Consider the following 27,895-nt stretch of genomic DNA (forward strand, 5'->3'; position numbering starts at 1 on the left):
GAGAAAGAAGGAAATACAATTCATGATACTGACAAATAATAATAACTGAAAAGAAAGAAGAGCCTACCTGGTCTAGCCCCTGGCATCTATTGAACCTAAAGACTCTCTCATCACCAGAAGTAAAGGCCACTCAGGCCAGAAGACCAGAGAGGAAAGAGAAACCAAGGCGAAAAATCCCCAAATTACCCATCTAACAAAGATAAATTCAGAAATCAGCACATCAGCCTATAACAATCACAAAACCCAGATAACTGGAGGCCAACATAAGAACACAATCAACATCAGAAAAATATTGAATCATGAGAGCCCAGGTATCTTACTATAACAAACCCTGGATATTCCAACACAGCTAGAGCACACACACACACACACACACACACACACACACACACACAAAATGTCCTTAAATCCTATCTTAAGAAGATGGTAGAGACCCTTCAAGAGAAATAAATTTCTTGAAGAAATACAGGAAAATACAATCAATCTGGTCAAGGAAATGAATACAAGTGTTCAAGAATTGAAAATAGAAGTATAAGAAATAAAGAAAACAAACCAAAAAAACCTGATGGAATCATGGAAATGCAAAACATAAGTAAGTGAACAAAAACTACAGATGCAAGCATCACAAACACAATAAACACATAGAAACATCTCTGACACAGAAGATACAATAGAAGAAATGGATACATCAGTCAAAGAAAACATTAAATGTAAAAATTTTCTAACATAAAACATTATGGAAAAATAATACCTAAGGTTTTAGGCATAAAAGAAGAATATTCTCAGCTCAAAGACAGAAATATTCTCAGCAAAATAATAGAAGAAAATTTCCTTATCACTAAGGAAAGGAGGCCTGTAAATGTATAAGATGCTTAAAGGACACCAAAGATTTTGAACCAGAAAGAAGAATTTTCCTGACACATAATGATCAAAACACTATGTGTACATACTAAAGTATATTAAAAGCTGCAAGAAAAAAAGGCCAGATATGGCATCAAGGCAGACCTCTTCAAATTATAGCTAACTTTTTGAGCCTGGAAAAAATATTTTCTGGACTCTAAGAGACCACATATTTCTGCTCAGACTTCTGTACTCAGAAAAACTGTCAATAATCATAGATGGAGAAAATAAGATATTTCATAACAAAATCAAATTTAAACAACATACATGCAAAAGTTCAGTCCTATAAAAGTTACCTTAAAGAAAACTCAAACCTAAGGTGGATAACTACACTCAAGAAAACATAGGAAATAAATAAATTCGTACCTACCAAACTAAAGGATGATAGCATACACACACATACCACAACCAACACCAACACCACCACCAACAACAACTAAATACCAACAATATTAAAATAACACAAATCAACAAGTATTGATCTTTAATATATTTAAATACCAATGGACTCAACTTTCTAATAAAATGACACAGGCTAACAGAAATGGTATGAAAACAGGTTTGTTCATTCTGCCTCATACAATCAACATAACTCAATATCAAAGATAGATAAATATCAGAGTAAAAAACTTAAAAAAGATTTTCCAAGTAAATGGATACAAGAAGAAAATTGGTGTAGCCATTCTAATATCTAACAAAATATACTTTCCACCAAATGTAATCAAAAGAGAAGGAGAAGGACCCTTTATGAAAGGAAAAATCTACCAAGATGAAATCTCAATTCTGAATATCTATGTCACTAATGCTAGGATAAATACATTCATAAAATAAACATGACCAAAGCTTAACCCACACACTGAATACCACACATTAACAAGCAGGAGACTGTAACACCTCACTCTTATCAACAAACTGGTCATCCAGACAGAAACTAAACAGAGAAAAATGAAGTCAACAGATGTTATGACTCAAATGGACCCAACACATATGTATAGACCATTTCATACAAACACAAAAGAATATACTTTCTTTTCAGCATCTCATGGAATCTTCTCAAAGATTGATCATCTATTGGATCACAAAGAAAATCTTAACAGATACATTAAAATTGAAATCACCCCATGTGGGGCAAATAATCAGCTTGTCTGCCCCTCTGAAGACCCTACAGTCTGAAGGCCTCCAGGAGACCTGCTGCACTGAGGGCAACAAGTAAGGGAGGACTCACAAATAACTGCTGAAGCTGGAGCCCTCCACACCACAGGAGCCCAGCAGACTTGGGACCCATCACATCTTGCTCTAATTCTACCTCACTTGCACCTCAGAAGGGGTATTATTTTAAGCTGCATTGTCTTTAATCCCTAGCATAAATGAATTAAGGAAAAGAACAGTTTGGATACTGTCTCTATATCCTCCTGTACTGTTTATGCTAGTTAAAGAGAAAATGCTATGTTATGTTCCTAAAAGAAGTATTTTCTTTGTTTCTCTTTCCTAATAAAGAAGCAGAGTCAAGCACTTTGTCAGCAATGAATCATGGGAGTTCTATTCAATAAGATATGTGGCATTATGGTAATGACCACAGAGATGATTTTCTCCTACAACTGATATTATGGCATTAAGATTTTAATCCATTGTCTGCTTTTCAACAAAGATATTTGAACTTTGTCACAAATCATCTGACAGGAAAACTAACATTCAAATGCAATATCAGGCAATTATTCCATTAGAAATAATGATGATTTGTTCCCCATCAATACATATTTATATAAAAATCTCTTCCAGTCCATTGCCTGATCATATAACTAAAATTGTTTGCTTCAGTGCAAACAACCATTCTCAGGATTTTAGTTTTAAAGTGTAGAAATTAGAAAATGCAGTATTCACTTTACCTAGGCTTGTAAATTATTTTTCCTTTCCTGAAATAATTTTCAGATGATGACAAATGTTTTAACACATGCTTTGCAGAGATTTACACTCTTCTCCTATGATTCAGGATGTGAATAAATCAAGTATGATCTATTCTGACTCAAGAATATAGTTTCATGATATAAAGCACAAATATTATTGTAAAAGCTAATATGTTTTGTGTATTGGTAAACAGTTTTTTATCCTTAGTATCCTCAGGAGCCCTAATATGTAGTTAAGGTTATTTTTATTTCTTTACAGAAGCATGTGTGCCTCAGAGTTCACAGTGCTGGCTAAGACAAAAAAAAAAAAAAAAAAAAAAAAAAAAACCTACAATGGAAGATTAAGAACGAGAGCAGACACCACAGTGTATCACTATGGAGTGCACTGCAGAAAGTAAGTGGGACTTGCTATTTGTAAAGCAATTTTGAAAATTGTTTATAAAACCACTAATCTGTGTGGCAAAGAGCTCCTGTCCTGGGGTATTCAACAACACTTCATCACATTTTCAAATGAAGCCTGAGTGCTAAGGGGATTATTGGATCTTCATAAGCATGTGTTGTTGGGACTGAGAAGTTTGACTCTGATTTTTTTTTCAACCCATGTCTTTCAAAGTTAAATGAACATAGAAATTTATAGGATTCTATTTATAGTGTCCCATCTAACTCTTACAAAGTGCTGCTGGCTGGGGAATTCAGAGAAGCCAAAAGCATCTCAAAGAGGATTAAGAAGGTCTGTAACAGAGGAGATACATATTCACCCATTAAAATGAACCAGTCAAGATGGGAAGAGACCTTCAGCCTAAAAGATACATTTATTAAAATTATTAAAGGGGCCAAGGAAATCACTAATATTTATGTATTACTAGAGAAGTTTCAAGGTGTGTTGAATTTTACCCAGTATGAAAAATGAAGAAAAATAGAGAGAAAATTTGTGGTGTGAAACAGGAGATGACAGAGTTGGTACAGACATGTTGGAATATTTGAATGAGTAGCTATGAGCCCTGGCGTGAGAAGATGAGAGAAGAATAAATAAGTGTGAATTATTTTTTATTTTATTTTTTCATTTTTATGTTTTCAGATTGTTATCTAAAGCACAATTCCACTTCCTGAAAATCTCACTTCCTCATTGCCTTTTAGTATTAATTTCCAATTCCCGTTGACAACCTTCTATTCTCCAGCTAAAATTTAATGTGCATATGCATGCTCTCTCTCTCTTTCTCTCGCTCTGTGTGTGTGTGTGTATGTGTGTAAATCATATTTTAGCTATATTTTAACTAGCTTTGCATCATATGAGTTTTTAATACTTACTGACTTATTGGGAAAAACCTTAGTTCCTTTTCCATGAATTAGTGTCCTATTGTTCCAGTGCTGTGGATTGTACCCAGACCAAAGTCTGCTGGAATAAACCCTCATCCCCTGACCTCCAGTTTTGGATAAGTTACAGGAAGGGGGACAACATTTGAAATGTAAATAAATGAAATAAAAAAAATGATATCCAAATGAGGAAAAAAATGTATTCTTCATCAAGACTTTGAGAAAAGTGCCTGGAATATACTGCTTTGAATATTGTTGGGTTATTTGGAGTTTCAGACATAAGATTGGTTAAGATTCTGTCTTAAATGCAAACCAGTAAAGTCATGTTTATTAATCCGTGGGTCTTCAAGGACTTCATGGATACTGTTAGGCATCTAAATCTCCATGGGGAACCTTTATAAGCAAAAATCAGAGTCACAGTCTCTTTCCAAGTTTCAATTGAGTGATCTTATTGCCACAGCACCTATGCATGAGTTCTGAAGTTAGGGAAAAAATGAAATCAATTCCTACTTCTAATTCACTTACCAGAAAAGTATTATGTTATTAAGGTTTTATAAAAGAGACTTGCATACTTGAATACTTCTGAAAGAGATGGTTGAATTGGATATCAGTTCTAAAGAGATGTGATAACAGGCATTTCGCTAGATTTCCCATGACCACTGCTGAATTATTAGTTTTTTTTTTTTTTTTTTTTTTTTTTTTTTTTTTTTTTTTTTTTTTTTTTTTTGAGTAAGGGATAGCTTTCAGTGTTATTGGATGTTGAACTATGACTGTCATGCAGGCTGTAATTTTCTAAGGATGGTTTGGAAACACAACTTAAATGTACCTGTGAGACAGCATTGTAGAGACTTTTCTGCTGGTTTTGTTCCATATTTCGAGTCTTCCCCTTGGAGCACAGACTTCAGCAACAGAGAAAAAGAACATTTCTCAATTTTTACTGTGGAGTCAGATTCTTGATAACATTCTTCTGATGACTTTTGTCATTTTCCCTCAGTATTTTGTGTAATAACTTTTTATTTTGAAATCTCAAATCTATTTTAGCTTCTGGTATAACAGTCCTTAGTTGGGGCTTTAATTTTCTATATGAAATATGTAAATACCCATGTCGTTTCCACAGGCTCAGTGTTCATGGAAAGAAATTTAGAAAATGTTGGAAGGTTCAGAAAAGCACAAAGTAATCAGTGTCGCCTTTTATTTCTTTATTGTTTTCATAGTCTTCATTTTCCTCATTGCAGTATCTTGTTATATAATTTTAAAAGTTTACTTTTTTTCACATATCAGTCTTTACCCACATCCTTCTTCTGGTCTATTTTCATTCTTTGTGCATATTGCTACTCAAGTGATAAAATGCCACATATAAAGTAAAAATAGTTCACTCTTGAGGGCCCTCCTGCTGTGAGGACTTACTTTGTAGGATATGGTCTTCTGCTCCATGTTACTAGAACTTTCTCTTCAATTCAGGGATCAAGAGCTGCAGTGGAAGAGCATCTGCCCACTGTGTGGATGACTTAATTCAATGGGGGACAGAGGGCTGAGAAGGTGTGAGCAACTTCTCTTTAGAGTTCTGAGAGTCTTCAGAGATTCGATAATGAGTCTGTCAAGAAAATGAGAGGCTCTCCTTCTTCTGACAAGAAATACATACAAATGAATGATGAGAGAAATCTCTGGTGTTCAGTGGGTCTATGGGAGAGCTGACCTGGAAAACCTGGCAGCTGTTGTCAGGCTGTTTGGTGTTTGATAATGCCTGTGCACATGACTTGCTCTGTATTGTGTTCTCTTGATGGAATTGGTACTCTGGATCATTTCCTTGTTTATCTATAAACTTTTCTGACATTGGAACATTTTTTTTAAAAATTTAAAACTATGTCATTTATATGTGCTGGCTAGCTTTATGACAACTAGACCCATGCTATAGTCACCTGACAGGAGGAACTGAAAAGTTCCTTCATAAGAACAAACTTACTCTTAAAAGCTTAAGAACTCTAATCCTTTAGAGCATTTTCTTAATGAGTGATTGATGGAGGGGGTCTCATTTATTTTGAGTGGTACCATCCCTGGGCTTGTGGTACTGGGTTCTGTATGAAATCAGGCTGGGCAAGCTATGATGAGGAAGCTAGTAAGCAGTAGTCCTCCCTGTCTTCTGCATCAGCACCATCCTTCAGGTTCTTGCCCTAAGTGAGTTTCTATCCTGATTTCTTTTAATAATGAACTGTTATTTGAGAGCCTAAGAAAAGTCAACCTTTCCTACCTAAGAAGTTATTTTAGTCATAGTGTTTTATCCCAGTGATATTAATCCTATCTTAGACAATATGTTAATTTTATGTATATGTTTGTGTGCAGGTAAGGATTTTTTTGTTTGATGATGATACATCAGTGCAAGTCATAGGATAAAAATATGTTTTCAAACTCTATTTTCTTATACTTAGAAGATTTTATCCTCATATTCATCTCTTTATGGATTTTTTTTTGCCTCGTCTTAGTTAGGGTTACTATTGCTGTGATAAAATATTATTACAAAAAGAAAGTTGGAGAAAAAGGGTTTATTTTGTTTCCACTTCCATATCGCTGATCATCATTGATGGAAGTCAAGACAGGAACTCAAACAGGACAGAAATCTGGAGGCAGGAGCCAATGCAGAAGCCATGGAGTGGTGCTGCTTACTGTCTTGGTTCCATTGCTTGCTCTGCTTGCTTATTTTTTTTTTAATATAAGCTAGGACCACCATCCCAGGGAGCCCTCACACTCCATGATATGAGCCCTCGCACATCAAACACTAGTTAAGAAAATGACTGCTTGTCTATATTCTAACTGTATGTCTATATTCTAACTGTATGGAGGCATTTTTTCACTTGAGACTCCCTTCTCTCCAGTAACTCTTGCTTATGTTAAGTTGAAGTAAAACTAGACAGCACATACCTCCACCAGGAGTGTACAGCCTCTGAGTATGTTCTGGTTTACTTCAGCCCAGGACCATGAAAAGTCAAAATGCTGAAAGCTCTGTCATGTTGTCTGACTCTTTGTTGGCTATAGGATAAACAATGTTAAAATGATGTAAAAATGAACAGATAGGAAGAGGAAACATTCTACATTTCTTATTGATTTTACATCAATGCATTACCAAGGTATTTTAAAAAGTGTGTTAAAAAAAATTCTATCAGCAACATTTTCTTCCTACATAAGGTTGGCATATGACCTTAAAAATATTATAGTGTTATAACCTTTTGTATAAAAGTAAACTAAGTTAAGAATTAGTAAACAATTGGAAAATGAGTGAAGATTTGTTTTCCATGGCTCACACATGTTCACATGGATGTACAATTTTCCTGAAAGGTCAAACTTGTCATGGTTTTTAGACCGAACATTGAGAGATTTTGCCTCTGAGAACATAACTTTTACACTGCATTATTAAACATAGAATATATTCCTTAGGGTATATTTCTAATGGGTAATGCTAGTAGAAATCTTTGAAAGAATTACTTTTTTTCTGACTAAAATTGTATGATGCAAGAAAGTATCTTCTGTTGAAATAGATCATGAGTTCTTTTTTATATTTTTCATTAATTTATTTATTCACTTTATATCCTGATTGCATCCACTCTCACATCTTCTCACAGTCCTACCCTTACAAATTCCTCTCTCCAATCTCACTCCAATTCTTCTCAAAGAAATAGAAACCCCCATGGGTATCACATGTTCCTGGGATATCCAGTCGCAGCAGGACAAAGCACACATTGAGGTTCATCCAGGCAATAGAGTCATGAGAATGGGATCCAATTTCAGGCAACAGGGTTAGAAACATATCCTGCTGCAATTGTTAAGAGATCCACATAAAGATCAAGCTACACATCTGCTACAAATGTGTCGGGTGCCTAAGTCCAATTCCTGCAGGCTCATTGGTCTCTGTGAGCCCCCATGTTCCAGGTTATTTGATTTTGTAGGTCTTCTTATGGTGTACTTGACCCCTGCAGTTTGCTCAGTTCTGTACATCACTTTCCCACAAGACTTCCTGAGCTTCATCTGATGATTGGCTGTTGGTCTATGCATCTACTTCCATCCACTACTGGATGAAGTCTCTCAGGAGACAGTTATGCTAGGTTTCTATCTGCAAGCATAGCAGAGTGTGATTAATAATGTCAGGTGTTAGCTGTCTCACATGGTATGGGTGGCAAATACTTCTGGTATAGCAAAGTAAAATGAATTTTCAGCACCTGGATACAGAATGTTCTATAATTTTGCTGGTTTGTGCAAATGTCCAATAAATCACTATTTCCCTACATGAAAACTTACAGTGCAATCGTCATCTTGTTAAAAATTATCATTAGATATGTTTATATTTACCAAGTTGTGCTCTCACAGAATATATATATATATATATATATATATATATATATATATGTATACTCTTGCCTTTGTTCTTCAGTTAGATTATTTATAAAAATTTTAGTGAGTTAAATAAGCAGGAAATTTTTACATTTTATATTCATATATTAGATAGAGCTTTCTAAAACTAATTTTGACACATATTAGCCTAGTTACATTTCCCACTCAACTTATTTAAAGTTAGCTACATTTGGATAGTTCAAATTATGCATATGAAAATATGTTCTCATTTCACTGTACTTTAAATTAAATTTTAATTGTTTTGTTATGGTGAAAAGCTATAAAAACTCAGGTATAACCTACTGTTCTTTAAGCATATTTCCTCTTCTAGAACAATTTGCATAATTGAAAGCCATACAATTAGTACTTAGCAATTAATAAACTACTAAGGGAATAATGATAATGAATGAATGGTTTCTTTAAATGAGAGGATCATTATGTAAGTATTCTTTAGCTGTAACTTTACATGTTACTAGCCTGAATTCTCTATGCATCTGTGGGTTGGAAAAACCAGTTTCATATCTAGTACTATGGAGGACAGGTAATGAAAAAGCAAAACTATTAGTTCTTCTTAATGTCAGTTGACATAGCATGTCAGACTCTAAGCAGTCTTTGTAGATGTTTAGACAATATTAATTAAAATGTGATCAATAAACAAAGTATAGTGACACTCATTTTTTTGTTCCAGCATCCACCCTGCCATATACAGCAGATGGTAATGTCGTTAATCTCACCAAGTTGATAAAAATTCTTGATTCAAACAGCCATATTGAAAACAATGCTTTGTCCTTTCCATGTGCTGCTTTGCTAATATCAATTATCATATTATTCCCCCTTCTTGGATCATTTCATCCTACATTGTTGATTTGCTTCTGTTTCTCATTCTGAAACTTTGTAAATTTTGTCTATTTTTTATTGGGTAGATTAAAATATGAAATATGCACACATATACATAAATGCAAATACTTATGCAAATACACACATGGATACTCATAAGATCATATGCACATACATACACACACATACATATGTAAACACTTGCAAAAAATATATATACATACACAGAGATAATACTCTAAAGACATGCATATACACTCAAATACATATACACACACAGATGTATACCTAAACACACACATGTACTCAAATATTTGCATATATATAAGCATATATAAATATTAAACACTAACATTCAAGGCACATATAAACATGCACATACAAAAATGCATACTTATACATACATGAATTTAAATAAGCAGAGATATACTCACATCTGCAATGCATGCATACACATCACACACATATAAACACACATACACCTGTATATATCCATGTGTACATATGAGCATATATACATCACAGCAGAATGAACTAGCTACTGAAGCCAACCTGATGACCACACCTCTTTCCTAACTGTCCATTTTGCTTTATTTCATAATACATTATTTTCATTGCTCATATTACTGGGTCTCCAAATATTGTTTTTAGGAATACTATCTTCATATGATTTCATAGGAAGATGTGTTCTAGATTGTAAAATATCTCATGAACACCAGTCTATTTTCTGTTCTTTGGCTCCAGAATGATTTTTCTTGAGACTAACAGAATGTCTCCTTACCTCATTAGTTTTTAGGTCCTCCACATGAATACTATATATTTATGCCACTCCTTCTTCAAGGGGGACTAACAGCCTAATAACACATGAAAGGAGCATTTGTCCTTTATATACTCTATGACAGACTTATTAAAATGAGTTTTCTGTACTTTCTGTTTGATGTAATATATATATATATATTTTCTCATGGTACATTATTATTATTGATAAGCCTAGATGTTTTGCAACTTGATTTTATCCCATAGATTATTAAGAGTATACAATGTCTCTAGGAGTAAAGAGAACAGATGCCACAAGCTCATTTGCATGAAGCTGAGAGGATTTTTGAGTAAAGTGATGTGGTAATTAGGTTGGTGGAAAGAAGTCAGCTCAGTTCTCAAGCATCATAATTCATGCTTGGACTTGCTGAGCACCTGGGCAATTTTCAATACATTTTTTTTTTCTTGGAAACTGCTGGGTCTTCACTGACTGTGGCTATTTGGCGAAAATAAATAAAATTTTCATCTGTCAGAGATACAGGCCCTTTCTCTCTCTCTCTCTGTCTCTCTGTATCTCTCTCTCTTTCTCTCTGACTTTTTCTTTCTCTGTGACACTCTGTCTCTATCTCTTTGCATGTGTGTGCATGTGTGTCTATGTGTGTATGTCTGTGTATGTCTGACATTTCTCTCTGGGTCTCTGTCTGTTTCTCTCTGTTTCTTTGTCTCTCTGTCTCTCTGCTCTGTCTCTCTCTATCTGTCTTTGTATGTATGTGTGTGTGTCTTTAATGTATTAAACAAATTCTTGATAGTTGCCACTTAAATGACATGACCTATATTATCCTCAATACTTTTTACAGGGAGCCACACAAGCAAAGACCAAAGTGAGTGATTTAATAGCAACCTATGCTAACTCCTTGTTTTGCCTCCTCCATGAACACAACTTTTGCTACAATACACTCCAGATCAGAGTACAGCCAAAAGCCAACAAATCCCCACCAGACTGTGATTTATTTATGCAGAGATGGCATTCTATCCCATGGTTATCAAGGAAATGCAGAACAATGTCTGGATTCTTTTTTTTTAATTTCAAAATATTTTATTTTCAAAATGGGTCACAACATAAGCTTTTAGTGCATTCTGTCAATGTACAAGCTACAAATGCTTGCTCAGCAGCTGAGGAACACACATTAGTATTATGTCTGAAAAGTGAATAAAAACCCATATAAAACAAATATTCAAAGTTTTCATAGGAACACAGTAAGTGTGAACCCCATCTCCTAGCCTTCCATACTGCATTGGTGCCAACCCTACTCTTACAAACACATTTTAAACTAGCAGTAATTAAGTTAAATGGTCTACCCCAAATGTCTTAATTCAAGCTAAACTTGCAGGTAAGAGCTACAAGAATGGCATCTACACATTGATCCTAGCCAGAAACACAGGCGGCAGGGTGACTGTCCATCCCTGGGCACAAGACATGGGCAGAGTGCCAACATCCTTCTCCTCCACTTCCAGCGGGAAGCCATGGCTCTGGATCTGCTTCATGAATTGCCACATTGGCCGTGACATTACATAGTAGATGTTTGGCCTCTGGAACCTATTGAAAGTAGAAGCAGCAGCAACAGGTGTATGCACCCATGTTCTCAAACAACATCCAGTCACCCACATGCATTTCAGGCAGGTTACAGCAATCAACGATCCAATCAAGGCCATCACATGTTGGTCCCCAGATGCTGGATGAGTAATACTTCTAATCTGGCTTGGGTCTCTTCTGCAGCAGGGCCTTCACATGTGCATGATCATAAAGAATGCAGTTAAATGATCCATACACTCCATCATTCACGGAATACATTGAGGTTTGCTCATTTTACTCATCTTCATCATCAGAGCTGGTCAGCTCCTTCCACATGTTTGTTTGTTTGTTTGTTTGTTTTGCAATGATGTTGATGGTAAGTGTGAAAGCTGAGGTGACATAATATCTGCCTGGCTCGGCTATGATTCTCACTCCAGCGTTTGATGGGAAGTCCAGAGCTGGGTTGATTACGCTGGTGATCTCTTCAAATTTAAGCTTTGTATCTTCAGAACCAGGAAAGCCACCACCAATATCAAGCAGATGCATGCTGAAGCCAACTTCTGTTCCCATGTCAAATACACAGTGGGCATCTGACACTGCCTACATGAAGGTCTCTGGGTCAGTACATCCACTACCCACATGGAAGCTGACACCAATGACATCAATATTTAGTTCTTTTGCCCGTTCCAAGGGAAGCTTGCTGGTTTTGAGTGTGGCACCAAACTTAACACTGAGGCCACAAACTGCTTTGGAATCATCAGTGGCAAACCGTACAACCAACTTTGCCTTTGGATGTGCTCTGGCAACTTTCATCAATTCAATTTTACTATCAAAAGTCATCATCTGGACTGTATAGAAAGTGGCCTAATAAGGAAGGACCCATAATTCTTCAAACCTACAATCACAAATAAAGCCACTTTGAGGATGCACAGACTGAGACTTCTCTTGTTCATTGTCTTAAATCATGCTAGCAATTATTCTCTTTAAATTATGAACTAACCACACTTATGAGCCCTAACTCTGACAAGACAGCCAGTTGTGTAGAGCATCATCCATGTTTTTTTTGGGGGGGAGGGGTATTTATTTTATTTATTTATTGAGTTTACTTTTTCTGTGAACATCTGAAATTAAATAACATCTTGAATAAGATAAATCCCTGCACAATGATGTATGCTATGAGTGCTTGGAAACAAAAGTAATAATCAAGATCGTGAGGCTCTACCAAGTGGCTTTGGTGATTTTTCATCGTTAATTTGCCTGAATTTCAGATTTCAAGTACTTCTGGTATTATTTCCAAAGATGTCAAAACTGGCTGATATTCAGACTTTGTGTTCTCATGGCATGAGTCAATCACATAGACAACCTGTCTTCAGGAATGCAATGTTTGCAGTATGACACAAAGTACCAAGCACTTAGATTGCAGATTATTAGCAAGTACCAGGTAGACCCTGAAATTTCCTCTTCATTCAAGCTGCTTTTACCATTTTTAGAAAATGTTGATTTTTACAATATTTTAAACTGCCCTGATGGCAGGTAGTTAATGATTATTTTTATTACTTACTTACTTACTTGTGTTTTCTTGCCTTCATGTCTGTGCACTACGAGCATGCTTGGTGCCATCAGAATCCAGAAGAGGGTGCCAAATTTTTAACAACTGGAGTTACATATAGTTGTATCTATGTGCTAAGAATCAAACACTAGTCTCTCACAAAAGCAGCAAATGTTCTTAATTTGAATATATCTCTTTAGCCTTAGTCATTGATTTAAAAAAAATATTTTAAACCCAGACTATTGCCTAGACATAGGTTGTTCCTCACAAGCTGATAGCAAGGCCCCATTGCTGAAGACAATACCCACACAACTTTTTGAAAATGAAGAGGTCAAACTGGTACCTATATAGAAAGTTAACCCTCATGTTCTAGTATCTTTGATATAGAAATGTACTCTGCAGGTTACCAAAAGAAAAATATAAATACCAACACAACAACAAAATCTTTGATGTACAACCTGAAAAATATGGTAGGGCAATGGTGGCAGAGATATTGTGAGAATAACCAACTTATACCTGATTTGACTTAAGGTTCATTCCATTAGATGAAACCTGTACCTAGCTCTGCTTGGATGACCAGGAACCAATAAACAGGTATCTCAGAGACTTAAGATAAAATCAAACAATACTGATCTAAAAGAAAACATAACAATAAAATGACTAAAATAACTCCTAGTAATATTTTACTATACTCATAGATTGGTGTTTTATTGAGTCACCATCAGAAATGCTTCCTCCCGAAGTATATGGGAAAAAATACAGAGACCCCAGCCAGTTGTTATTTGTAGAGAGACAGAGACAGAGAGAGATACAGAGAGAGACTGAGATATCACACAAAGCTCTAAATGGGAATATCTATACCCAGTGCCTCCTAGAATAATCCAGGGAACTCCATAGAAGGAGTATTAGAGAAAGAAAGGACTCAGGACACCAGGAGAATAGGATTCTCCAAAACAACTGAGAAAAGCTCATAAAGACTCACAGAGAATGAAGCAGCAATCACAGGGGCTATCCTAGTCTGTACGGTAGCTTTTAGTTTAGTATTTTTATGGGACTATTGAATATGTAAATGAGCATATCTTTGACTTTGTGCTTTCTCTTGGGTTCTTTTATATTTCTGTTGGCTTCTCTTGTCAAACTTTGATACGATGGTTTTGACTTTATCTTATATTTTATTTTTTACATTCTGTTGTTAACTCTTTGAAGCCTGATTTACTGTCACTGTGCCCAGCTACTGGCTTTGAAGTGGTACAATCTGTACTTTAATGTTTTCTCTCTGTCATATGTCATGCAAATACAGTTTAATAAGCATGAAATGAGTGTGTTTGGATTTTAGACACAAATTAGAATCACTGACTTAGAGAGTTTGCTCCTGAGAATACTTGGTAACACAATACTAAATACTAAATGCAAACTATAGACAAAGTGTGTCTGACTCTAATCTTTAATTGATCATCTTTACAGCACAACTTCCTGTATCAAATAAATATATAAGGCAAGAAATTCCTAAAAAGGACAAGAAGGCACACGATCATTCCATAATAACTATGCTGTCATGCTGTTGACCTGACAGAGAATGAACTCTCTCAACTGGAGGAGCTAGGGGGAGGAGCTGTTCAATGAACTGGGTGCTCTGATATTGATCCTATCACAAAATGTCACTGAAACAAAAAGCAACTTAGAAAAGAGAAATTGCGCTAGGTGTATCAAACAAAAAACACACCACAAGCCCCATGAGTTTTTTAATTGATTGCTTTCTGATAGAGGTTTGATTTATTTAGCATCTGCTAAGAACTAAGTTGAGTGGAGAAAACTGTAATTTTAATGAGCCCAACTCACCCCTTCAAATAACCGGCAATCAGAGAAGGAAAAGAAACACTTCAGTATATGCTTTGCTATAAGGAGTAGAATTCCATGACCTTTATTTTAATTCACCCAACAGCTACTAAAAAATGTAAAATAAGAGAAAGGTAGAGAATAATGAGAAATGTATATATGCATGCAAAGTTTTTGTTTTCATTTTCAATTTATGTTTCAGTGGGAAATTTTTTTCATACATTAACAGAAAATAAGAAGTTAAAATATATCCAACAGAACATTCATTATTTAATATTTTAAAATTTTTACCTAGAAAATTTGGAAATCATGAAACAAAGAATAGATGACATAAATTATTACTTAGAAAACAATAGAAAAAAATGAACCTGCATACTATATCACAACAGAATACCAAATGAATTTAAAAGCCAGAAGTGCATACTGAGTCTAGTTGATGACTCTGTGACACATGCATGGGGTCTGATTTGTATACCTGTCTTTGATACAGTTTTTGTTCTACCCAGTTTCCTCATCAGTGCTCACTTCTACTGCTTAGTCTGCTCAGGTTGTGGTGACAAAACTTTGTAAACTATGTGAATTGAGAGGAAAAAAAGGATTTTTCCAGGTTCTGGAGATGTTGAAGTCTAATATTAAGGTATTTACAGATACAGTGTATGGTGAACTTTGCTATCTGATATACAGGCTTCCTGTTCTCTCACATGGCTAAAAACTGAGGGAGGAGGGCATTATGCTGTAGTATTAGGAGAAGACTCTAGCTTTATGACCTATTAACTCCACAGATGCCTTACTTCCTAGTATTAACATACTGTGGAATAGGATCTCAGTGCCTCTTTTAAGGTGTTTGAGCAAATGTTCTTTTTCCAATAGGTCACCAAAGAAACAATTGTTTCCTTGTTCAGAAAACAGTTGTAGGCAAGTCTAGCTCAGTAAACCAGTGGGCCTAGGGGGGTTCCTTACAAGAGCATATATGAAATATTATCTACAGAAAACAGGTGGATTTCCTTATGGGAACATGATAAGGGATTCTTCACAGAAGAACTTGGTTGAAAATAAGTTTAGTTCAACAGAAATTCCACTCCAGTACTATGACACCTTCATGACAGCAGTATCAGTGGGATGAATGTCCACTCAACTCTCTACCTTTGCCATATTTTCATATCTTTCTAATGACTAGTTCATATAACACATTTCCCTAATGGTTAAGAATGTTGCACATTTCTTTAAATATTTTTCAGTATCTTCAGTATTTGAGATTCCTTATTCATTATGCTTATATGTCTTTCTCATTTTATTTGAATTATTTGTTTTTATGCCATCTAGTTTTTTAAGTTCTTTATATATTTTAGATATTAGTCCTCTATAGGCTATGGTGTTGGTAAAACATTTTCCATTATGCAGTCTGGCACTTTTCTTGATTTATGGTGCCTTTTGCCTTACCTAAGCTTTTTAGTTCTATGTGGTCCTATTTATTACTTGATAATCTTAGGGCCTGTAATATTACTATTCTTTTCAGAAAGTCTTCTTCTGTACCAATAAATTCAAGACTATTCTCCAAGCTCTCTTCTATCAGGTTCAGTGTATTTGGTTTTATGTTGAAGTTTTTGATGCACTTAAGAATTTAATTTTGTGCAGTGTGATACATATGGGTTTATTTGTATTCTCCTACATGCAGGCATCTTGCTTAACCGGCATTATTTGTTGAAGATGCTTGCTTTTCCACTGCGTATTTCTGGCTTCTTTATCAAAAATCACATGTCTGTATGTGTTTGAATTTGTATATGTGTCTTAATTTCAATGTAAAATCAGAAAGACATAGAGGAGACAATGTCTACGTCTACAGCCCATAGGAAGCTGGAACACTTAAGAATGAGGCTTCAAATAATTATACGTCTTCACTGACTGCAAAACAGAGGCAGAAGCCCCACTAAGAATGTGAGTAATAATTGATAATTAGAGTTACATGAAGGGAAATCAGAGAGAGTCTAATTTCTATTAGTAGTATGACTTTCTAAAAATTGGATGCTCAGACTTGCTTAAGTGAGAATTCTCGTTTTTGATTTAACTGTATTACTCAGTCTTCTAGTTTGATATAACAAATTCAGTAATTGTTCTGGTCTACATATTCCCTGACAACTAATAGATTATAAACTATTACCAAATAGAGTTGATGGCATTGTAGGTTGAACTTACTGTATTTCTCAAAGAGGCCAGGAAGTTTTGCATTGACCCTATTATCTCTTGAGGTTCAAGCTAGATGGAGATCTCTTGTATCTAGAAAATTACCTGACCCAGGATCATCTAGCTTTCAGATACGCAAGAAAACAATAACCTTATTGTATGTAAGCTGTCTTCTGTGTAACAGGTAGTCACAGTAGCCTCAATATCAGAATGGCATTAGGGGTCTTTTTATTGATATGTTCTTTCAGTGGAATGATAGATTTTAGATTTTCTCCATGACCACAGCCTATCTAGCCCTCAAACAAAACAATTTAGAGATGTGTTCAATGGTGTATATTTATAAACTCAGGAATAGAATGTTGTTCTTCTAAGAATAATGTTAGCATTCTCTCTATTGCCTGAGTAATATGCCACTCAACCTTCCCATCTAAACCTTTCATGTAAGCTCACTAGGAACACAGCATGCCATCCATTATTGTATTACATAGGCTTTGCATCTGGAATTCTTATTTACCTTATGATATCATTTATATATCCATTTTCAATGTCTCTTAATATGATAATGTACCTCTACTACAGGTAGTACTGGAGAGTACCATTTTATTTTCTAACAACGGTCTGGTTATTTCTCAACAATCTGAGGCCCTTTCTTTTAGGCTGAGTGCCTTACCACTTTACTTGAAGCAATTCCTATGGCCCACTGATATCTTTTATTTGGACATTTTTGCTTGGTCCATATCAAAAACTTGAATGATCCTGCATAATGGCCAGATATTGCTCCAGTAAGTGTGTGTGTGTGTGTGTGTGTGTGTGTGTGTGTGTGTGTATGTATGTATGTATGTATGTATGTATGTATGTAATTGCATACACATTCAGGAAATTTGAGACTAATTTTTAGGGCAGAAGTGAGTATATTTAAGAGATGTAAGAAAGCCCTGATCAACAATAAGGAATGTTGCTCAGGTCTATGACACACCTGTGAGTAACATGTGGCCTCTTAGTTACAATTTTTCATATAGGTGTGTATGTATGCAGATAACTGGACTTCTGTGTATCTTACCATTTTATTCTGTTATCATCAAAATCAGCAAGCCTCTGTCTATCACCATTACAGAGATAAGTTAGCCCAGTATATCAGTTCCCTGACTCTCAAACCTTGTGTACAGGTCAGCTTCACTAAGTGTTCAGGAAACACTGCAGTCATTGAAAAACCAAGGGCTACTTTCATTGCTATCTCAGAGTCTATGCATGTGTCCTGAGAGAAAATTCTTCTCCAAACAAACCATCCCTACTGGCATGATCAAGACTTGACTGCCACTTGCTATTTATGTTTTGTTTTATTCATGTTCATTAGAAAAAGATCCATCCACTTTTAAGAGAAGCAGAATACAAAGAAGATGGTTCCATAATGAATATATCTTCACTGAGATTTTGCAAAATATGATGTAATATAATTTATCCTCTAATTAAAATAAATCATGTTTCTTTAGTAAGCAAAATGAAGTCAAGTACTGCTTAGGACTTTGGAGCACTTTACATGAGCATCAGACTTGAAGTCAGGGGTCACAGAAAGTATATTTGTGAAGATAGGTCTTGTCCAATAAAGGGATTTACACAATGGTCCAAGGAAACAGTATTTTCCCCTTATTTTCCTTCCATCTCTCCTCCCAGTATTTCCCTCTCATCTCACCTCCTCCATCTCTTCTCCCTTTTTTCTTAAAGCAGGAGAGGACTCCCATAGATATCAACCTGCCTTGGCATATCAAATTGTAGTAGAATTATGTACATCTACTATCGTTGCTAGACAAGACAGCCCAACTGGGGAAAGGATCCAAAAGCAGGCAACAGAGTCAGAGACAGCCCCTGTTCCAGTTCTTAAGGGTCTTACATGAAGAACATACTGTACATCTGTTGCATATATTCAGGGTGCCTAGATTGGTCCCATACATGCAGCCTCAGTGAGCCTCTGTGAATCCATATTAGTTGAATATGTAGGTATTTTTGTGGTGTTCTTTATCTTTCTGTCTCCTCCAATCTTTCTTCTCTGTCTTCTACAAGATCTCTCAAGCTCTATTTAATGTTTGCCTGTGTGTCTCTACATCTGTTTCCATCAGCTGCCGAGTAAAGCCTCTCAGATAACAGTTAAGCTAGGCTATTCTCTACATGTATAGCAGAATAGCATTAATAGTGTTAGGGGTTGATTCTTTCTTTTAGGATAGATACCAAGTAGGACCAGTCATTGATTGCCCTGCCCCTCAAATTCTGCCTCATCTTTATCCCTGAACATCTTGTATGCAGGACAAATTTTTTATGGATGGTTTGGTGTCCTTCTCCCTCCATTGGAGGGAGGTCAAAGGTTTTATGTGTGGTTTGGTGTTCTTCTCCCTCCATTGGAAGTCTTTCCAGGTTACAGACAGTGTCCCTTTCAGGCTCAATATCCACTATTACAGTAGTCTTACTAATAGTTACTAGACTACACTAGTAGTTTTTAGCTATGGTCATCTTTATAGATTCCTGGGATTTTCTCTTGTGCTAGGTTTCTAGATTGTTTCAGGGATGCTCACTGCCAAGGCAATTTCATGTCTTCCTCCCACTTATCACTTCCTTTCTCCTTCAGCAATCTCATCCCTCCTATTCTCATCTCTAACTCTCCCCAACATAATCTCCTCCCTTTATCCACCCTCAATATCTATTTTTTTTCTTTCTCAGTGAAATTCAAGGGTCCTCTCTTGGGTTATCTGTGTTACATAGCTTCTTTGGGTCTATGGTTTGTAGCATGGTTAGTCTGTACTTTATGGCTAATATCCACTTATAAGTGACTACATACCATGTGTGTCTTTCCGAGTCAAGGTTACCTCATTCCGGATGATATTTTCAAGTTACATCTATTTGTCTGCAATTTTCACACTGCCATTACTCTTAATACTTGAGTAATATTCCAATGTGTAGATATACCTCATTTTCTTTATTTATTTTTCATTTGATGGACATCTAGGTTGTTTTTAATATTTGGCCATTAGAAATAAAGATGCTATGAACATAGATGAGCAAGAATCCTTGTGATTTTGTGGAATGTCTTTTGGTTATTTGCCCAAAAGTGGCGTAGCTGGGTTGTGAGGTAGAAAGAACTATTCCCAACATTATGAGAAACCAACAAATTGATTTCCAAAGTGTTAAATAGACTTCAGTATCGCTGCTGGGAAAAACTTCTAAAGGTTCTTGTCTTCATTTTCAGGATTTTATTCTTCTACAGAATTTCTATGATGTAAAAGTTTCCAAAGGTGAGGCTACTTGTTCCAATACTAATTATAAAATAGAAGACCTTCTAAAAATGGTGTATTTGGTGTATATTTGTCCTAAGGGCACATTGAAAATATTATTTCTTAAAAATATGTGGGTTCCATAAATCATGTAATTTTCTCCACTCAGCAAAATGCATAGTCATAAATCCTTGTAAGCTTTTGATAAGGGTAATATGAGATTTCTTTCTTGAAGTTATTTGTTCTATTCTAATATGAATAATACACAATATATAGTATTTATGAACCTTAGACAAAGTTTTTTCTATGTGGTACTTACACAAATTACTCTAAGGTGATATAGATCATTATGAGGTTGTTTTATTTTCCTAAACTGTAGTATAATAAAATTTTAATTATCAAACTTTGCATTTTATTTTTAGCTTACAGGTTATTTATAAATTTTCACATGAACAAGAAGACAAGACCTTTTAAAAATCACTAAAGACTCTGACCCATTAGTAATTATCAGTTATTGTAGTAACTTATTTTCTATTTTATTTTAGATAATTAAAATTTAATGAGTATTTTCTATAGGTTGTATATTTTGTCTGTTGTTAGCATAGAAGACAGGTATCGTTTTGACAGTTTCATTTAATTCCTTTGAATATTTTAAAAACAAAGTCTGGAGTGATTCCTGTGCTTGCTTTGCCATCTTGAGGACCAGAGTATAGATGCCTGGCTCACAAGGCAAAAGTAAGTCATACATCATTGAGACAAGAGTATCTGGCCAATCTAGCCAAAACAATAAACAAAAAAAAACAAATCAGCCCTGCATACACAGGCATACAAAACTCATGTACACACAGCAACACAGATATATAAATGAATCAAAATTAGAGAGATGATAGATAGATAGATAGATAGATAGATGGAAAGATAAAATAAATCCATACAAACATGCATACATACATTCATATATAAAAGACTCCTTAAATTATAAATTATTAAAAAATAGTAAAACAAAATTTTTGATGAATATCCACATTATTAATATTATTAACACTACCACAAACAGTTTGAAATAAATTTTCTAGACTTTTTACTCAGAAATTTCCCCAAAATGATTGAATTAGTGGTCATCATTTTGCTTTGGAATGCAATGTCAATATGGTGGTTTCTATCTGCATTTCCTTTGTGGTTAAAGAAACTGAATATGTAAATTTTGGTGTCATAGGTCTCTTGTAGAGAACACTATGTGCAAATAATTTGTCTGTTTTCTGAATGGACTTTTAAAGGTTTGTATTTATTATTTTAGATTTTAAAACTTTTACATATTAACTCTGCAACAGATCTGTCAATTTTAAATATTTTCCTTCACTTTGTAGGCTATCTGCTGTGTCTGTATTTTTCTTTTGAGATATAATTTTTTTATAATTATGATGCTGTTTGTCAAGTTCTTCATTTTCTTGCCTAGAATGTTTAGTTTTTAATACAAATACTCTTTTTCAGAAAAATATTATGATTCAGTTTCTTTAAATTTTACTTCAGTACATGTGGAGAAGAGGGAGGAGCTGACAGAATTATACTTCAATGAACAAAAAGTTACAGCTAGAAGGAACAAGTTTGTTGCTTGGGTGTAGAGTGCTGCAACTGAGCCATCAAGATGAAATTGTGCATTTCAAAATATCTAAAATGGTGATTCTTTAAAGATATTTTTAGATTTGAATTGTGTATGTACGTGTTTGTGTGCCAGAACATGTGAATTGTAGTGTAGGTATAAATGTATATAATTACATGTACTTCAGGTTCCAGAAAAAGATATTAAATCCTCTAGAACTGGAGTTCTAGGCAGTTGTGAGCTACCCAATCTGGATTTTAAGAGCCAGACTTTAATCTTCTAGAAAAGCAGTGAATTTGTTAACTGTTGATGCATCATCAAGCCCCACACAGTGGGTTGTGAACATTTAAGAACAAAGAAATGATGAACCAAAATGAAAAGTATAATAAATACCTTGAATTTTTCTCTTTCCATGGCACACATATGTGAACAGTACACTATATTCCATAAATATGTATAATATATGTTAATTAAAATATAATTTATTTGAGAAGAAATGCACAGTGTGTCACTAAATAAATTCAGGACCATCCCTTGTGCTCTTCTTTGGTGTTTTAAAGATTTATTGTTCTTTCCTTTGATGTTAAAATCAAATCACATTTATATATTTGAATTCATAAGAAAAATTGACCTGTGAAAAAATAATTTTTTTAATTTTAAATTCTCTTGTTTACATTCCATTTTTATATTTTCAGTCAAGTTTGAAATTCTTTCTCTTCAAAGAAAATTGATTAATTATATTGGAACACAAAATAAGGTGTGCCCTTGATTTTTACTGTAGATCCATTGATAAAATCTAATAATTTGTGTTTCTACAGACATAGTTAAAACCCTAAAATTAACATGTGATTTGTGTTTGGAATTTTTTCCTCTTATGTACCTGTTTCCATTATGAAGGTGAAACCATCTCATGTCTTGAAGGTATTGAGGTGTTTATCTCGTTCCCTTAGCTGGGCTTGTGTTTGGTATCTCTGAAGATACGGTATTAGAGCCTTTTAGAATCCATGTTTTGTCTTAATCTGCTGATCTGCCTCCTGAGACCTCAAATAGTTCCATCAGGATTTCTCACAGAAAAATCCAGATATCACTCCTGCTGTGGATGTGAACTGGCAAGATGTTGAAGTTCATGTTGTCCTTCAATCATGTCAGGTTCAGTAGCTCAGTTACAGAAGCAAACACTTTAATCTCTGTCCTTCCTCACTAAAACTGAAATCCCTCAAAAAACCCATAAATATAAAAAAAGAGTGTTAGTAAATATAGCTTTTAAATGGCTTTGAAGAAAACAGACATAAAAAGGTGAAGCAGCTCACTTGCCCAGATGGTGATAGACTGCAAAACAGAGGTAAAAGTCTAGCTCTGTCAATATAAAACCATGCTTCAGGAAATCTAGAGACTCCTAACACGCATTTGGGAAATTGAACTGAAGAGATGGCACATTAACCACAGGAAATGAACAGTGCTCTTAATTCTGAAGGTGGCCACTGTCAAGACCTTGACATTTTTGCCATTACTGAGATCTCTTGCCTCAAGGGATTCACAGTCTCTGAATCTATCTAGAACAAGGACACTCATGCAAATGACCCACTTAAAATGAGGCAGAAAATTCCCTCCTCACTTTCTGTGTTTACCAGAAATTTGAAGAAATTTAAGCTGCATAGTTTGTACTAATCAGTGCTCTGGCTGTCTGAGCAGTTAAGAGTCCTTCACAGATCTAATGAGTTTTTAACTCTCCTGCTCCTTTGTTATATGCTTGGCTTGTTCTATATCAACACCTCTTTTACCAGCATCACAGAGGCCTGATATGGCATGGTGAAACCTCCATTCATTCTGGTAAAAGTGCTTCTGGGTTATATTATCATGCTCCCATGGTTTTCTACCCACTACAATAATCAAAAGGTCTTAACACCTATTTTTGGGACAAAGTAAAACTCTGTTAGAATTGGGTTTTATCTTGAAATCCTAGATTCAAAAGGTTTAGTAATGATTGGGGGTTTTCTTGTTTGTTTTTGTTTTTGTTTTTTAAGTAAAGACAACTACAATCAATGTATAACTCAAAGAACTGCCATTGAGTAATTAACTGTCTATAGATAGTAGGAGGTATGCGTAGAGTAAAAGTTATTAGGATTGATTAAATACACAAAGCTACATTTGTTTCATTTTACCTAGAAACTCTTCATTGTTTAAAGCTTACAGATGTATAGTCATCAAGGCTGCTGTGTAGAGCATCTGCTAAGAAAATTTATCACAGTAGAATCCACAAAAAGCAAGTTAAAAATCATGAGTCAGTTGTAAGAAAATTGTCTCTAAGTAATGCTGATGTGGGGAAGCGTGTAGAAGTTTGAATGAGAAACCCATCCCTTAGCCTCAGACAAATAAACACCCAGCCCATATCTGGCCCTGCTTATGGAGATTTAGAAGGTGTGGCTTTGCTGGAGAAAGAGTGTCATTGTCAATGGGTTCTGAGATTAGAATCATCACCTCACTCCCAGTTCACCTTCTCTACTACATATTTGCAGTCCAAAACATGAGATTTTAGCTTCTTGTTTTTGTTCCCATGACTGCTGCTTAGTACCATGCCTCCCAACCAGGATAGACTCTCTCTCTCTCTCTGTAGCCTTAAGCCAAAATAAGCTCTTATTTTTATAAAAGTTTCTTGTAGTCATGGTGTTTTATCACACAAAGGATAAGTGATTAACACAGGAGGGAAAAATCAGTCTTCTTGCAGGATGAGGGGGTGCATGAATCTACTGACAAATTGGTAGGAGCACACTATAGGCAGTCTGGCAGGGATAAGATGGTATAGTGTGAAATGATTGCCACACTGAAATGTGTACCTTTGACAAATTAGAAGCTTAGGCACAGGATGCTATTCCCATGTATTCCTCCCCATGCCCATTTATTACCACCCACATGTCCTTTCATCATTGTTTTGTTTTCCCAACCATCCTCTTTCACCATTGCCATGAGCATATCAGAGCTGGGCTATTCTATGCCCAGTCCCAGCAAGATTTCTAGCCTGTGGGTTCTTGGGAAACTCTAATCACCTGTTCCTTAGGTTACTTTTATAAATTCTTAAAAAAAACATAGCATCTTCTCTGTGGGAAAAGAATTACCAAATATTCTATTTGTGAACGAGACTTCATAGTCAGTAGCTGGATAGTCATAGTCAGTAGAAGAAATCAGCCATTGTAGAATAATGGAAATATCATTGAATTATGTTCAGAGACTTTAGTTACATAAGCTTCACATAACTCAGTTGTTCTTACAACTGCTTATTACACATAATTTCTATCCCAGATATAGTGAAGGGCTTCAGTCCAACTACCACTTTGACTTTGAGATTAGAAAACCGGATACCCTGGTATCATACCTAATACTTTGGACTTATTTTAACCTACTAAGACAATTCCATATCAGTAATAAATTAATGTCAGGTTGTGCTTCAGATTGAAAACTGTGAAGCTGTTTCTCCTTGTGGCCATGCCATTGCTACTGAGAATGTCTCACAATATAGGTTGTTGGATGTCCTCACCAGTGATTGGTGGAGATTTCAATCAGTCTTTTTCTGTCTGTCACTTTATTTGAAAATACTGTCCTGTATAAGGGGTAGACAGACAAGACCAGATTCTTGAGGATCTTTGTGGGTTTTTCAGAAGATACATTAATGTGTCCAGTCCTTTAGTCTTAGAATCTAAGAAATGATCCTTGTCCAAGAGAAACAATGGGACAGAGCCAAATTAGGTAACAAAACTGTGACCAAACAATGAAAGGTAAAATAATACCACTCTGAAGAAAGATATATTCGCAAGGCCTTGTGCAGGGAGTTGGTCAGTAAGATCTGTTGGTACGGGAGAGAACAGAAGCCATTGGTAACATATTTGTAACAGATAGCAACAATGTCCTGCAATCTTATAAGGTATCCAACAGTGACTTGGGAACATGTAAGATTCTCCAGGTTGAAGCATAATGAAAATATACAGTTGTGATAATAAGGTGCTATGTTAACTTCAAGTAAATGAATCCAGGTTATCAAAAAAACTAATTCACTCAAGAGTGATTCATTGAAAATGGTAATTCAATATGATAGTCTGACAACTACACCATGAACATGGATATCTCCCGATTTTTGAAAATAAAATATATACATAAAATTTTTTCTCATTGCCTTTAACAGAATGCTATTGAATACAGGAGGTGAGAATGATTAAAATAGATTGTATGGTAGGAGGCTCAAAGTCATTTGGAAAATAAATAATATGGGATACTGGAGAAACTTTATAGGTAGTAGACATTAAATCAAATGGGGTGATTCTTTTGAATTATTTTCTGTGAAATTTACTGAAGTGAAATGTTGGGGGCCGACTTTTAGCAGAAAGCGGCTATCAGCTTTGCAGCCATCTTGAGCCATATACCCTGACATGAGACTTGGATTACAATAGCCTACAACAGCTGAGCACACTCCGATAATCTTGGCTTAGATACCTTGAGATTAAAGGTGCGTGAGATTAAAGGTGTGTGAGATTAAAGGTGTGTGACTTAAGAGTATGAATTAGAAGTATAGAGATCAGAGTTAGAGACAAGACCTAAGGGCATGATTAAAGGTGTAATTTAGAGGCGTGGCTTAGAAGTGAGACATATAAAAGGCAGAGACAGAACAGATCAGAATTCAGACTGAGATCAGAGAATCAGACACATCAGACATTAGGGAGACACAGAAGAGAGAAGAAGACACTTCAGAGAGTACAACTTGGAGTACAACTTGGAACTAGGAATTAGGTTAGAGAGAACAACTTGGAGTTAGTTATTAGACATTAGGCACTTGGCACTTGGAAGAAGAAACTTGGAACTTGGAGGCACTAGGGGCTAAGAACTAGGGACTAGGAATTCAAGACTTGGGACTTGGGGAGAAGAAGAGAGACTGAAGAATAAATGGGATTGAAATACACTCTGTCTGGTCTGCATTCTTCGAGTCCGTCCTCACTCTCGCTCTTGCTGAACCCTGACCTGCGGACTGGAGCAGCAGCTTGGGCCAGGATACAGTGGCCGCCCAAACGTGGGTCGGCCCAGGCCTCAACATTTTGCTCGGGCCACGACAGTGAAAAGTAATGTTTATATGATTAATTTACCATAGTGAAAGAAAAGAGTAATGAGCCACTATAGATAGAATGTCTTTTTGAGTAGTTGTGGATATCTTTGAAACTTTCCCTATGTTCTATGAAGCTTCTTTGATGAGTGGAAAGCTACACTTTTCTGTGGGTATAAGGACAAGTATTTAAAATTCAGTTAGAGATTACACTGGTTTAGGAAAGTTTCAGCTGTATATTCTCCATCCCAGTATCATGATCCCTCTTGTGATGGGTAGTTTAAAAGGTTTAGAGTAACATGTATGGTTCATTCCTATTATATAAGTATTGAGACCATTTAGACAGCTGTTGGTTATCCCCAATGTATAAGTACTTCTAATTTACCCTTGAAAATATCTTGCTGGACTGGTCATTCTTTTGGTTCATAGATATTCCAACTGTCTAAGACTGTTGATCGCTTTTTTTCTCCTGGAAGCTTGTATAAAACTTTGGAATACTATGAAAGTTAGTACTCAGGGAGAAAGATAACGTCAGTTCCATTTCAATTTCTTCAAGTCCTGAGTCAAAGGCTGTGGTATCTTCAGGAATAGCCTCTTACCTTCAATTTCTGATAGGTATCAAAGCACAATGGCAATAACCTGTATAGTTCTAGGGTGCTCACAAAAAACTCTAATCAGCAAATCAAAGGCAAGTTTCCCAGATGTGTCACTAGGGATTTATT

The 27,895-nt window shown here is 35.4% G+C and overlaps 1 pseudogene; it reads right to left on the reverse strand.

Annotated features, from left to right (window-relative positions):
* Positions 1-11,517: 11,517 nt before the first annotated feature.
* LOC117707836 (ornithine decarboxylase pseudogene) lies at positions 11,518-12,508 on the reverse strand (annotated as a pseudogene).
* Between the last annotated feature and the right edge of the window lie 15,387 nt (positions 12,509-27,895).

This window comes from Arvicanthis niloticus, chromosome 1 (genome assembly GCF_011762505.2).
Source record: "Arvicanthis niloticus isolate mArvNil1 chromosome 1, mArvNil1.pat.X, whole genome shotgun sequence".
In the NCBI taxonomy this organism is placed as follows: Eukaryota; Metazoa; Chordata; class Mammalia; order Rodentia; family Muridae; genus Arvicanthis; species Arvicanthis niloticus.